General features: G+C 41.1%; 1 protein-coding gene across 2 annotated transcripts in view; it reads left to right on the top strand.

Moving 5' to 3' along the window:
• The window catches only part of RSPH3 (radial spoke head 3), a 112,215-nt gene that overhangs the window by 51,589 nt on the left and 48,557 nt on the right, over window positions 1–12,069 (top strand). The gene's annotated exons all lie outside the window — the stretch shown is intronic.

The following is a 12,069-nucleotide window of genomic DNA, read 5'->3' as shown; positions in this document are numbered from 1 at the left end:
AGTGACTGGCCAGGCACAGTGGCTCACGCCTGTAATCCCAGCACTTTGGGAGGCCAAGGCGGGCAGATCACAAGGTCAGGAGTTCAAGACTAGCCTGGCTAACATGGTGAAACCCCATCTCTACTAAAAATACAAAAAAATTAGCTGAGCGTGGTGGCGGGCACCTGTAGTCCCAGTTACTCAGGAGGCTGAGGCAGGAGAATCGTGTGAAGCCAGGAGTTGGAGCTTGCAGTGAGCCAAGATCGTGCCACTGCACTCCAGCCTGGGCGACAGAACAAGACTCCATCTCAAAAAAAAGAAAGAAGTGACTGCATTCACACGTTTCACACAAGATTTAATTAGTTATAGAGCTACTTCCACATAAGTAAAGAAAATGGAGTAACAGTTTACATGATACGAGAATGTCATAGTCTTCCCAGAATGTTGCAAGAGAACACTGTCTATGTATGTGATTCTTTTGTTTTTTCAGCAGTAGTAGTAGCCAAAAAGTTGTATGCTTGGATTTTTCCTAATCCAAGTCCCTAATACTAAAGAAAATTTATCATTCCAAACTTAAAATTTCAGGTCCCATTTTTCAATTAGTATAGGCAATAAAATATCCCTGAAATGGCTCATCTACTTCTGATTTTATATTCACACACACATCTGTACCAGACACTTAAGTGTGCCAAGTGCTAAGTGCTAAGGAAATTTTGCGTGTGTGTGTGTATAATTTCCTCTATTTGGGAAAAAAAATTTAATAGTCAGTGAAAGCTATCTATATAGTACCTTAAAGGAAAACTACACAAAGCACTCATGAATATACAAATTTTTTTATTTCTAATACTTTTCATTTCTTGTGAAGTAACTGCTAAAATTATTTCTAACAAAATTACAGATGAGTAAAATATGTATATATGATGTAACATTATAAATTATAATGTAATTTTAGCAAATCCTTATATTACAGCATGGAATCACTTCAGTATCATTCATGGATAAAGTATTAGCCATTACTTTAATAATGTTCATGTAAGTTGTTAAAGCATCATACGTTTCTTTCTATTGGAATATGTCAGTTAACATAGTCCCATTGAACTCCCTCAGCCGGGTCATTCTTCCGTTTCTGAAAGTTGGGACCATGGAAGATCACACTTGTGGTCAGTGTCATAGATGTCTTCAGTGCCCTATGAGATTTTTATATTTTGTGTATCTGTATCCCAGGACATTGATTTTATCCAAGACCAGTCTTCATCCTTTGCATCAGAAAGATTTTGACCACAACATTTTGATTTCTGGATGGGAAGAAAGGGTAAATGAAAATGGTTTTATTTTGCGGTTAATTTATCTACTCAAAACATAGATTATTCAGTAAAATCTCTTAACGTTATTTTAACATAACATAAAATCTAATTTTCATTTATTAATCAGAAAATAATACATGAAACATCATCACTCTTTCCATAATAAACATCAAGAAATAAAATAGCGTTCAATAAGAAAAGACTTAAGACATCGCCTGTCAGACAGATGCCAGTTTGCGAGTGGAATGGCTAAAGAGAAATCTGCTGCACATTTGAAGAGAGAACCTAGAGTGCATATCCCTACCATGAGGAGAAAACACAGCTTAGTCTTTATACTTTGTCATTTATTTATTCAACAGATATTTATTTAGACTTATTATGCACCAGGACCTGTTTTGTGACTAAAAACACAACAATGAACTAACAGGGAAGGTTGCTGCCCGACTTCCGCGTCTCTTGAAAATGAAGCAAGTCCTGCCTCCCTGCATGGGCAAACTTCCTCAGCCCTATGAGATCACTGCAAGATACTCCTAAAAGCACCTTCTAAACAATACTTTGTGCAATGAATGCAAACTGTGATTCAGCTGCGCTGGGGCGGAGTCCAGGCATCACGGTTTCAAAGCTGCCCAAGTTAGCGGAAAGTGCAGCCAGAGTTGAAAACTTGAAAACCACCGAGCACTGTTTCTTCTCTGGGTTCTTTCATACACATTCGTTTCTTCTTCTCATTTGACCCACAATATAGTCCCTCATACTAAAGAAAAATGGAAATTGGACCCAGTGAATTAGGTGATGCTACCAGACCCTAGCAATCCCTGCCAATCTCTAAACCCCCAAAGAAGACAGACTAGGGACTAGCTCGTGTGATTCTCAGGGGAACATAGGTGTAGCTGACCCCGTCCATGCCCTCTAGCCATCTGCTGCACTAAGTGCTCAGAAGAATGGATGAGAGTCCATGTAGATTGGAAGGAAAATGCCCAAAAAGTGTCTTCTTATAATTAAATATAGTCAAATTGTATCTTATTTACTTTGGTGAATGTTTTTACAAAAAGTATAAAATTCTATAAAAAGCAATAGTCTATCCTTTTTTATTCAGAAATTTAGGACATATCTAGGTTTTAAGAATATAGCCATGAGTTTACTTTCAGGCAGTATTGGCCAAAGCAAATATTACAATGTTATTACAATGTTAAAATAGTATTATATGATAAAATTATTGAAGTAGTAAAGCTTCAAGTTTAAATAGGAGTTTTCTGTTTTAATTGATCAGTTTTCTAGTGTGATAAAAAATCACAAAATATATAAATATATATAAAATGTATATAAATGTTTGTATATAATATATAAATGTATAATTATACATTTATATATTTAAATATATACATATAAACATATTTATATGTAAATATATATATGTTTATATGTATATATGTATTTATATATAAATGTATATTTATATAAATATATACAAACATAAATACATATTTATATATAAATATATACATATATAACATACAAATATATGTATATATGCACATATATAATTATATATTATATTAATATACTATATTATATTAATATATTACTATTAATTATATTAATATACAATTAATGTATTAATATTAATTTATTAATATACAATTAATGTATTAATATTATATATTAATATACAATTAATGTATTAATATTATATATTAATATACAATTAATGTATTAATATTATATATTAATATACAATTAATGTATTAATATTAATTATATTAATATACAATTAATATATTAATATAATTAATATAATATACAATTAAATATGTGCATACATACATATATTTGTATATTTTGTGTATATATGCACATATATAATTATATATGTACATATATTATATGTACATATATAACATATGTACATATATACAATTATATGTATGTATATATGTATATATATATATAATTCCTGCAGTGCTTTTTATTTCCAATAACTTGCTTTGGTTGAAAATGTAATTTTAACGAAAGGTAGTTTATGAGTTTCTAAATCAATAATGTACAATAAATGTAATAAACCTGATAGGATGAAAAAGTCTCACAGCATGTATAGTATGGTCTGACCAACCCTGACATTAAACTTATTGACTGGAAACTTCCTGTCATGCTTTTAAAACATTATTTCTGGCCAGGTGTGGTGGCTCATACCTGTAATCCTAGCACTTTGGGAGGCCGAGGTGAGCAAATCACTTGAGCCCAAGAGTTCAATACCAGCCTGGGCAACATAGCATAGACCCCATTTCCACAAAAAATACAAAAATTAGCCAGGCGAGGTGGCACACACTTGTGGTCCCAGCTACTAGGGAGGTTGAGGTGGGAGAATTGCCTGTGCCTGGGAGGTCAAGGTTGCAGTGAGCCGTGATTGCACCACTGCACTGCAGCCTGGGTAACAGAGAAAGACCCTGCCTCAAAAAAAAAAAAAAAATTATTTTTTAAGTGCCAAGTAATAATACAGAATATGGTACTTTTAAAGATAGAATTTCTGTTCTCCGCCTGTTTCCAAATTAAGCAAATTATGAGTACATATTTTAAATTACAGTCTGGGAGAAGAAAGGGGAGAATATAAGTTTTAATAAAAATCATTTGTGCCTCTCTAATCTGTTTGGAATTTGTCAAAAATACTAATAAATTCCTTTACTCATTTACTCCTTCATTAAATAGTTATTGAGTTCCTGAGCTTTAGATACAGGGATGAACATGACAAGGATGAACAAGCCCTGTCTTTCCACAGTTTAGACTTCTGGAACTTAACTTCGGTTTATTTTCCTGCAGAACAAAATATGCCTAGGGTATGCACAAACACCATCATCAGAAGCACAGATGGGGATTTAGCCAATATCCAGCATTGAAAACCGAACTAACAATTACAGAGTTTTCATTTGGTAGCAATCTTAAAGTATGTCCATCTGGAGGCAAAAAAAAAAAGTCTTTTTGTAAAATCCAAATCACATTATTTAAATATCTCAAACTAGCATTTACAGATAACTGCACTTAGGAAGGATGATTAGTTCTTCGAGGCATAGTACTCTTTAGTATGTAAGCTGTCTAGGAGCATGTTCTTTAAGATGTTAGAATATTGTGGATGTTGAAAGCATTACCCACAAACCTGATTCTCCCCAGAGCCTAGCATGAGGAGGCATTGTATTTCACTAGTGTTCTTTTGTCAGCTTCAGTGAGTTTACTAATTGAAGAATCAATGTTAAGAGACAGCGTAAACCACCTGCTAAAATATTCTGATACTTAAGACTGCACCAAACACTCCCTCGGAATAGCGGACTTAAGTCAACACATTAACTCTTTCAGACCAAGAAGGCACTGATCAGGTCAATTCAGCAGCATCTAGAAGCAGAGCCATTAGGCTGACCCTGGAAGCAACTCAACCCTGAACCCCTGTCAGAGCCTCTGAGATTCTGGGAAAGAGGCCGCAGACGGCTCAGTCCACTGAATTCAATTTCATCTGCAGATCAAGGCTAACAAAAGAACAAGTATACATTACCTGCTTCATCACAGAGAACACAGACATAGGACTTAGGATGTTAGCCAAAGGGTCTCAGGACATTGAAACAGAGGGAGCATGGATAACAGAGCATGCTGCTGCTACAATTTAAATCTTCTACGACCAAAATTTCTGAAATTACATAACAATGCTTTGATATATACTTGAGTTTCTGCAGATTTGAAAACAAAAGAGGCCAGGCATGGTGGCTCACACCTGTAATCCCAGCACTTTGGGAGGCTGAGGTGGGCAGATCACCTGAGGTGAGGAGTTTGAAACCAGCCTGGCGAACATGGTGAAATCCCATCTCTACTAAAAATACAAAATTAGCTGGGTGTGTTGGCGCGTGCCTGTAATCCCAGCTACTCAGGAGGCTGAGGCAGGAGAATCGCTTGAACTCAGGAGGCAGAGGTTGCTGTGAGCCAAGATTGTGCCACTGCACTGCAGCCTGGGCAACAGAGCAAGATTCTGTCTCAAATAAATAAACAAAATAATTCATTTTACTGATTGACCAACAAGACAGTCTAATCCAGAACTTCATTTTATAATGATTTTATAAATGTACTATTAAAAAATTACAATATACAAATTACATACATGTACAAATATGCATGTAATACATATATTGTAATTTTTACAATATACGTAAGTTTGAGTTCTGGCCAGGCACAGTAGCTCATGCCTGTAATCCCAGCTCTTTGGGAGGCCAAAGCAGGAGGATCACTTGAGGCCAGGGATTCCAGACCAACCTGAGCAACATAGAGAGATTCTGTCTCTACTTGAAAGAAAGAGAAAGGGAAGAAAGAAAGGGAAGGGGAGGGGAGGGGAGGGGAGGGGAAGGGAGGGGAGGGGAAGGGAGGGGAGGGAAGGGGAGGGGAGGGGAGAGGAAGGGAGGGGAGGGGAAAGGAGGGGAGGGGAGGGGAAGGGAAGGAAAGGGAAGGAAACGGAAGGGAAGGGAAGGGGGAGGGGAGAGAAAAAAGGAGAAAGATAGCAACAACAAAGGACATTATTGGGAAATTTGAATATAGACTATATTTTAGATATGAATATCATTATGAGTGTTAAATTTTCTGAGTTTGATAATTCTGCTATATTTATGTAAGATAATGTCTTTGTTCTTAAGACACATACACTGAAGTACTTAAAGGTAAGTCATCATGTCAGTAACATATTCTCAAATCTAATAATGTCGAAGAAATAAAAATACTAACAAGAATATGGAAAGAGAGAGGGGAAAAGAGAACTGGTAAAATCTTAATAGCAAAATTAGGTGAAGGGTTTATGGGTATTCTCTGTGTTATTCTTGCAACTTTCCTGTAGACTTCAAATTTTTCAGCATAAAAGTTTAAAAGTATATAAGCTAAGTCAGTGCAAATGAAATAACAGTTTTAAATAACCCAAGGATCTAAGAATAAATATCAAGAGAACTGAGAAAATATCTTGAACTGAATGAAAATGAAAACACAACTTATTAAAATGTGTCTACTAAAGTTTATAGGAACATTTATAGCTTTAAACACTTGTAATAAAAAAGAAAGGTGTAAGATAAATTATCTAGGGCCCTCCCTAAGAAACTAGAAAAACAGGAGCAAATTAAACTTAAAGTTAAGAAAAGGAAGTAATAAAGATCAAAGCAGAAATTAACAAAGATGAAACTATAATAACAACAGAAGACAGGATAATAATCAATAAAACCAAAAGTTATTTCAGCGGAAAAATAAAATTGAAAATTCTTTAGCTAGACTGATCAAGAAAAAAGAAGATACAATATCGGGGGGAAAAAGAGGAGGCATTTCTACAGATCCTACAGACACTAAAAGGATAATCAAAGTACTACTAATGAACAACTTAAAAGTATAATCGAATATTATAAACAATTTATGTCAACAAGTTTAACAAATTAGAAAGAACAAATTCCTGGAAAGATACAACTTATAATGCAAGAAGAAAATTTTAAAATCTGTATAAACTTATAGCAGTGAAAGCATTTGGCATTCAAAGAATAGCAAGGCCAGTGTGACTGGAACAGAGTGAACGAGCAGAAAAGTAGTAAAAGAAGAGATCAATATGGAATACAACACAGCCATAAAAAAGAACAAGATCATGTCCTTTGCAGCAACATAGATGCCATTGGAGGTCATTACCCCAAGCAAATTAATGCAGGAACAGAAAACCCAATACCACATGTTCTCATTTATAAGTGGGAGCTAAACATTGAGTAAACATGGATACAAAGAAGGGAATAATAGACACCAGGGCCTACTTGAGGGTAGAGGGTGGGAGGAGGATGAGAATCAAAACACTGCCTCTCAGGTAGTATGCTTATTACCTGGGTGACAAAATAATCTGTACACCAAACCCCTGTGATATGCAATTTACCCATATAACAAACCTGCACATGTACCCCTTGAACCAAAAATAAAAGTTGGAAAGGAAACAAATATTTTTTTTTAAATAAAGAAGAGCTCAAACAGGTAATAGAACCTAATCATGTTGAGCATTGAGGATCATTTCAAGGACTCCATTGGCTGTCCTCTGGGTGCAATGCAGAGTTATTCCAAGATTTTTAGCAGAGGAATGACCCAATTTTTTTTAAATGAGATGTCAGTATTACTAACTCCTTAATAAATAAATATTGTCAGCCAGGCACGGTGGCTCACGCCTGTAATCCCAGCACTTTGGGAGGCCGAGGCGGGCGGATCACAAGGTCAGGAGATCGAGACCATCCTGGCTAACACAGTGAAACCCTGTCTCAACTAAAAATACAAAAAAAAATTAGCCGGGCGTGGTGGCAGGCGCCGGTAGTCCCAGCTACTCGGGAAGCTGAGGCAGGAGAATGGCGTGAACCCAGAGGCAGAGCTTGCAGTGAGCCGAGATTGCACCACTGCACTCCAGCCTGGGGCACAAAGCCAGACTCTGTCTCAAAATAAATAAATAAATAAAATAAATAATACTGTCCACAGGACAAAATTCCTACCAAATATCAAAGCAGAAAATCAAAACTGGTTATAGAAGCTGAGAGTTTGGGTCAACATGCTCTTCTTCCTGCCCTACTTGGGGGATTTTGAGCAGGAAGCAGAGATGGAGATCAGATTGCTCTCTTCTGAGTTAGTTATCAGTTGATACACATCCTGGAGGATGTGTATGTAAATATCCTTGGGTTATTTACAGGAAGGCAGCAGCCCTGCCATGGAAATTGCCACTGAGGCTGGTCCTGGGACCAACCTTGCTCAGCCCTGTCCTCCGCCCATCTGGTCCCTCCAGTCTGCACATAGCCTTCCAGTGTCCTAACCTCATCTCTGTCCAGGGAAACTCATCTTTATGTGGGGATCCTGAACAATTCTGTAGACTTGCTTTTTTTCTTGAGACAGGGTCTCATTCTGTCGCCCAGGCTGAAATGCAGTGGTGTGATCTCAACTCACTGCAACCTCCACCTCCTGAGTTCAAGTAATTCTCCTGCCTCAGCCTCCCGAGTAGCTGGGATTACAGGCATGCACCACCACGCCTGGCAATTTTTTGCATTTTTTAGTAGAGATGGGATTTCTCCATATTGGCCAGGCTGATCTCGAACTCCTGACCTCAGGTGATCTGCCGGCCTCGGCCTCCCAAAGTGCTGGGATTACAAGCGTGAGCCACCACACCCAGCCAATTCTGTAACTTTTAATCATCTTAATTCAAATCATAGAAATCCAAGATTTCTAAATCCATTATTTCAGAAGGAGACATTTGTTACACTTGCCCAAATATAAGGTGATATTTTTCTGTCCAAATATGAAACCCAAGACAAAAATGCATATTTGTGACACAAAATCTTATATTTGTGACCTTATAAAACCCCTCATACAATAAAGATCAAATATGTGTCTTTTCAATTTGAATCAAAAGACAAAAACACTCTTGGGGATGTTCCCTTTAGGAAAATGCAGTTCTCCTTGTATATGAGACCCATGCTATCCACCTCATCCAGTTATCTTTCTTGGTTTATCAGTACCATGGGAAGCTTTGCCTTTAAAAATATGTGTTATTGGCCGGGCGCGGTGGCTCACGCCTATAATCCCAGCACTTTGGGAGGCTGAGGCGAGTGGATCACCTGAGGTCAGGAGTTCGAGACCAGCCTGACCAACATGGAGAAACCCCGTCTCTGCTAAAAATACAAAATTAGCCAGGCGTGGTGGCCATGTCTGCAATCCCAGCTACTCGGGAGTTTGAGACAGGAGAATCGCTTGAACCCGGGAGGCAGAGGTTGCCGTGAGCGGACATCGCCCGAGATAGTGCCATTGCACTCCAGCCTGGGCAATAAGAGCGAAACTCCATCTAAAAATATATATATATATGAAAATATATATATATGATTATTAGAATGATTATTCTCCCTAGCAAGAGTTAATCTTGAATTTCCTATTTGTGATTTTCCCAGTGTGTGCTTTCTAACAGGAAACTAGTCTCATTTATTTTCTCATAATGACAACTTCATGATAAAGGCCTTGCCCAACAGAATTCAGATGTTACTTGATGTTACAGGTGTTACTTCAGGTGACACCTGATTGCCTTTGTCACCATTAGCAATTGGAGCACTAGTCAGGGAGACACTGATTTTACTCATTACCGCTTACATTTAAGACACAAAAAGAGCTAGCGCTATTTGATGAATTGTCAAAGGCAGGGAACTCGGGGAAATGATGGCGGAGGCCTTAGTCCCACGCCCGAGCGTTTGAGGTCTCACTGCCGGGAAAGAGAAGGAACTGTTCGAGCAGGAGGGCGATGGGAACGGTGTAGCGATCTGTGACCCAACTGAAAGAGGAAGGCAGTGGGCAGCAGTGGGCAGAAAGCGCGCCGGTGGCGCTGCAGCAGCCCGGAGGCGCCCGGAGGCTGACCCAGGTGAGAGTGCTGGGGCTGCATTTAATGAGGGTGTGCCCGCCCCTGCGCGGACGTTCCCCGCCCGTGTTCACTGCGTACTGGGTGCGAGGTCAGCAACACATTTTATGAGGGACCGACGCCCTGCTAGCTGCTGGGGGCAGGTAGGAAACAGTAAGAAGAGCAGTCAGGGGACCTCCTGAAAAGGGGCGGGAGCCATGCAGACAGCCCGCAAGAGTTTCCCAGGCAGAGGGGACTGTCGAGCCCCGGAGGTAGGGACAGATGCATCCAAGGGAACACAGATTGCCACACCGCCAGAGAACAGGAGAAAGGGCCTCGGGACAGCAAGCCACAGGACAGAGGGCTCGGGACAGTGGGCTATGGGAAGGACGTAGGGCAGAGGAGCACAGAGCTTGTCCCAGACACTGAGCCAGGCAAGGGGGACACAGAGAGGAAGCTCAACTCCTGGTGGACACCAGGAAGCCCAGGAGAAAAGCAGGACGTGCTCGGTGGTGGAGGGCGGGCGGGGCACCAAGGAATGGCCGCAGTGCCGGGCCGCAGGTCTAGGAGGGAGCCCTGGACTACGACAGAGGATGAGGGAGCCTTCCAGAGAAGGCGGCAGGAGAAGGCCGAGGAGCAAAAGGGAGTGGGTTGGGTTCCTGGGAGCTGAGGCCCAGAGTGGGAGCCACAGCCGGGGGCCCCCAAGGGTGGAGCCCAGGGAAGGGAGATGCGAGGAGACTCCAGGGCGCTTTGACAGCGAGTGGGGCGTGTCCCCAAGGCAGCGGAGGAAGCTGCAGTGTCGTCCAGGAATCAGCGTTTAGGAGGCGTGGCACAGTCGTGGATTTGGTATAGTCACACCCATCAGAGCAGATCACAGCACAGGAGGAAATGAAAGACAGTGCCAAGTACCTACCGTGTCTTTGAGTTTGAAGGCTGACTGTGATTTCGCCCTCTAAGGGGTTCCTCTGCTTTCAGATTTTCTACAATGATTATGTACTTAGAGTGGAAAAAGAATGCTTTAAAATAATCAAACTCTGATTATGCACAAGCACTCAAATAGGAGCTGGAATCAGAGGAGAGAGAGACAGAAACGAAGCCAGTCTCAGAACAGAAAATTGACTACTTGTGCGGAATCCTGTCCACGGAGAACGTTGAACTTGGTTTCCAGTGCGGACTAAATGTGAGGGGCACTAGTTTCTGCGCCTGCTGCTCTCCCTACCTTCCTACCTCCTTTTCACCTGCCGACTCCCGCTGGCCACAGTCTCAGCTGGGACTTCACTGCCCCGGAAGCCTGCAGGAGCTGCTCCCCGCCACGTGGCTCTGATCCTCTACTACTGTGCTGACCTGGGCCCCCACCTGCCCTCCCAGCTTCCTCTGGGCCACCTCCCAACAGGTGCCCTGTCTGTGATGGGCTCATCCGCAGGGGCCTCTGCTCAGAGAGTCCTTCCACCTCTCCTCAGGTCTAACTCAAAAGGCCCCAGCAAGAACCAATACCTCCTCTGTCTGACTTGCCTGTCTGCGCCACTAGAGCATAGTAGGGACATTTTATCCACTTTGATATCCTCAATAACCACCATACAGCAGATGCGCACTGTGGCTGAGGCAAGGGAGGGATACGGGGGGAAACTGAGTCTGGATCAGGTGGAACATCCAGATAGAAACGCAAAGCCGGGAGTCAAAGGCGAGGGCTTCAAACTTGAAAGGAAGGCAATGGCTAGAAATTAAGTGTTTGTTTGTTTGCTTGTTTGTTTTGTTTGTTTTTGAGACAGGATCTGGCTCTGTCACCCAGGATGGAGTGCAGCAGCATGATCACAGCTCACTGCAGCTTCAACCTCCCCAGGCTCTGGTGATTCTCCTACCTCAGCCTCCCTAGCTGGGACTACAGGCCTACACCACCATGGCTGGTTAAATTTTGTATTTTTTGTAGAGACGGGGTTTCACCATGTTTCCCAGGCTGGTCTTGAACTCCTGGGCTCAAGCAATCTGCTCGCCTTGGCCTCCCAAAGTGCTGCAATTACAGGCATGAGCCACCGTGCCCAGCCAGAAATAAAAATTTGAATGTGAGTTAAATGAAGGGAAAGCAGAAACTATGAGTGTGACTAGTGTCCAGGGAGAGAATGAAGAGGATAAACCCATAACTTCCCCGCCCCAGTCAACAAGCATGTTGCAGCCATGAAATCCTGTGCCCCCAGGGCTGACAGGTCTGCAAGAGGACAAGTGACCCAAGGTAAACAAGTCACATTCCCTCACAGAGGAAGCTGGGATTTTGAAGACGGAAAGGAAGAAACAGACTGGCAATTGTTGGTACAAGTCACATTAACAGCAGCACACTAAAGACCCACAATTGTCCAGGTTTCTAGTGCCTTCCTAGGTCCTGCCCTTTTCAAAGTGCAGTTG

The sequence above is a fragment of the Pan paniscus genome, chromosome 5, assembly GCF_029289425.2.
Source record: "Pan paniscus chromosome 5, NHGRI_mPanPan1-v2.0_pri, whole genome shotgun sequence".
NCBI classification, from domain to species: Eukaryota; Metazoa; Chordata; class Mammalia; order Primates; family Hominidae; genus Pan; species Pan paniscus.
Note: the sequence above shows the minus strand (reverse complement) of the source record. Positions and strands in the feature narration are given on the sequence as shown.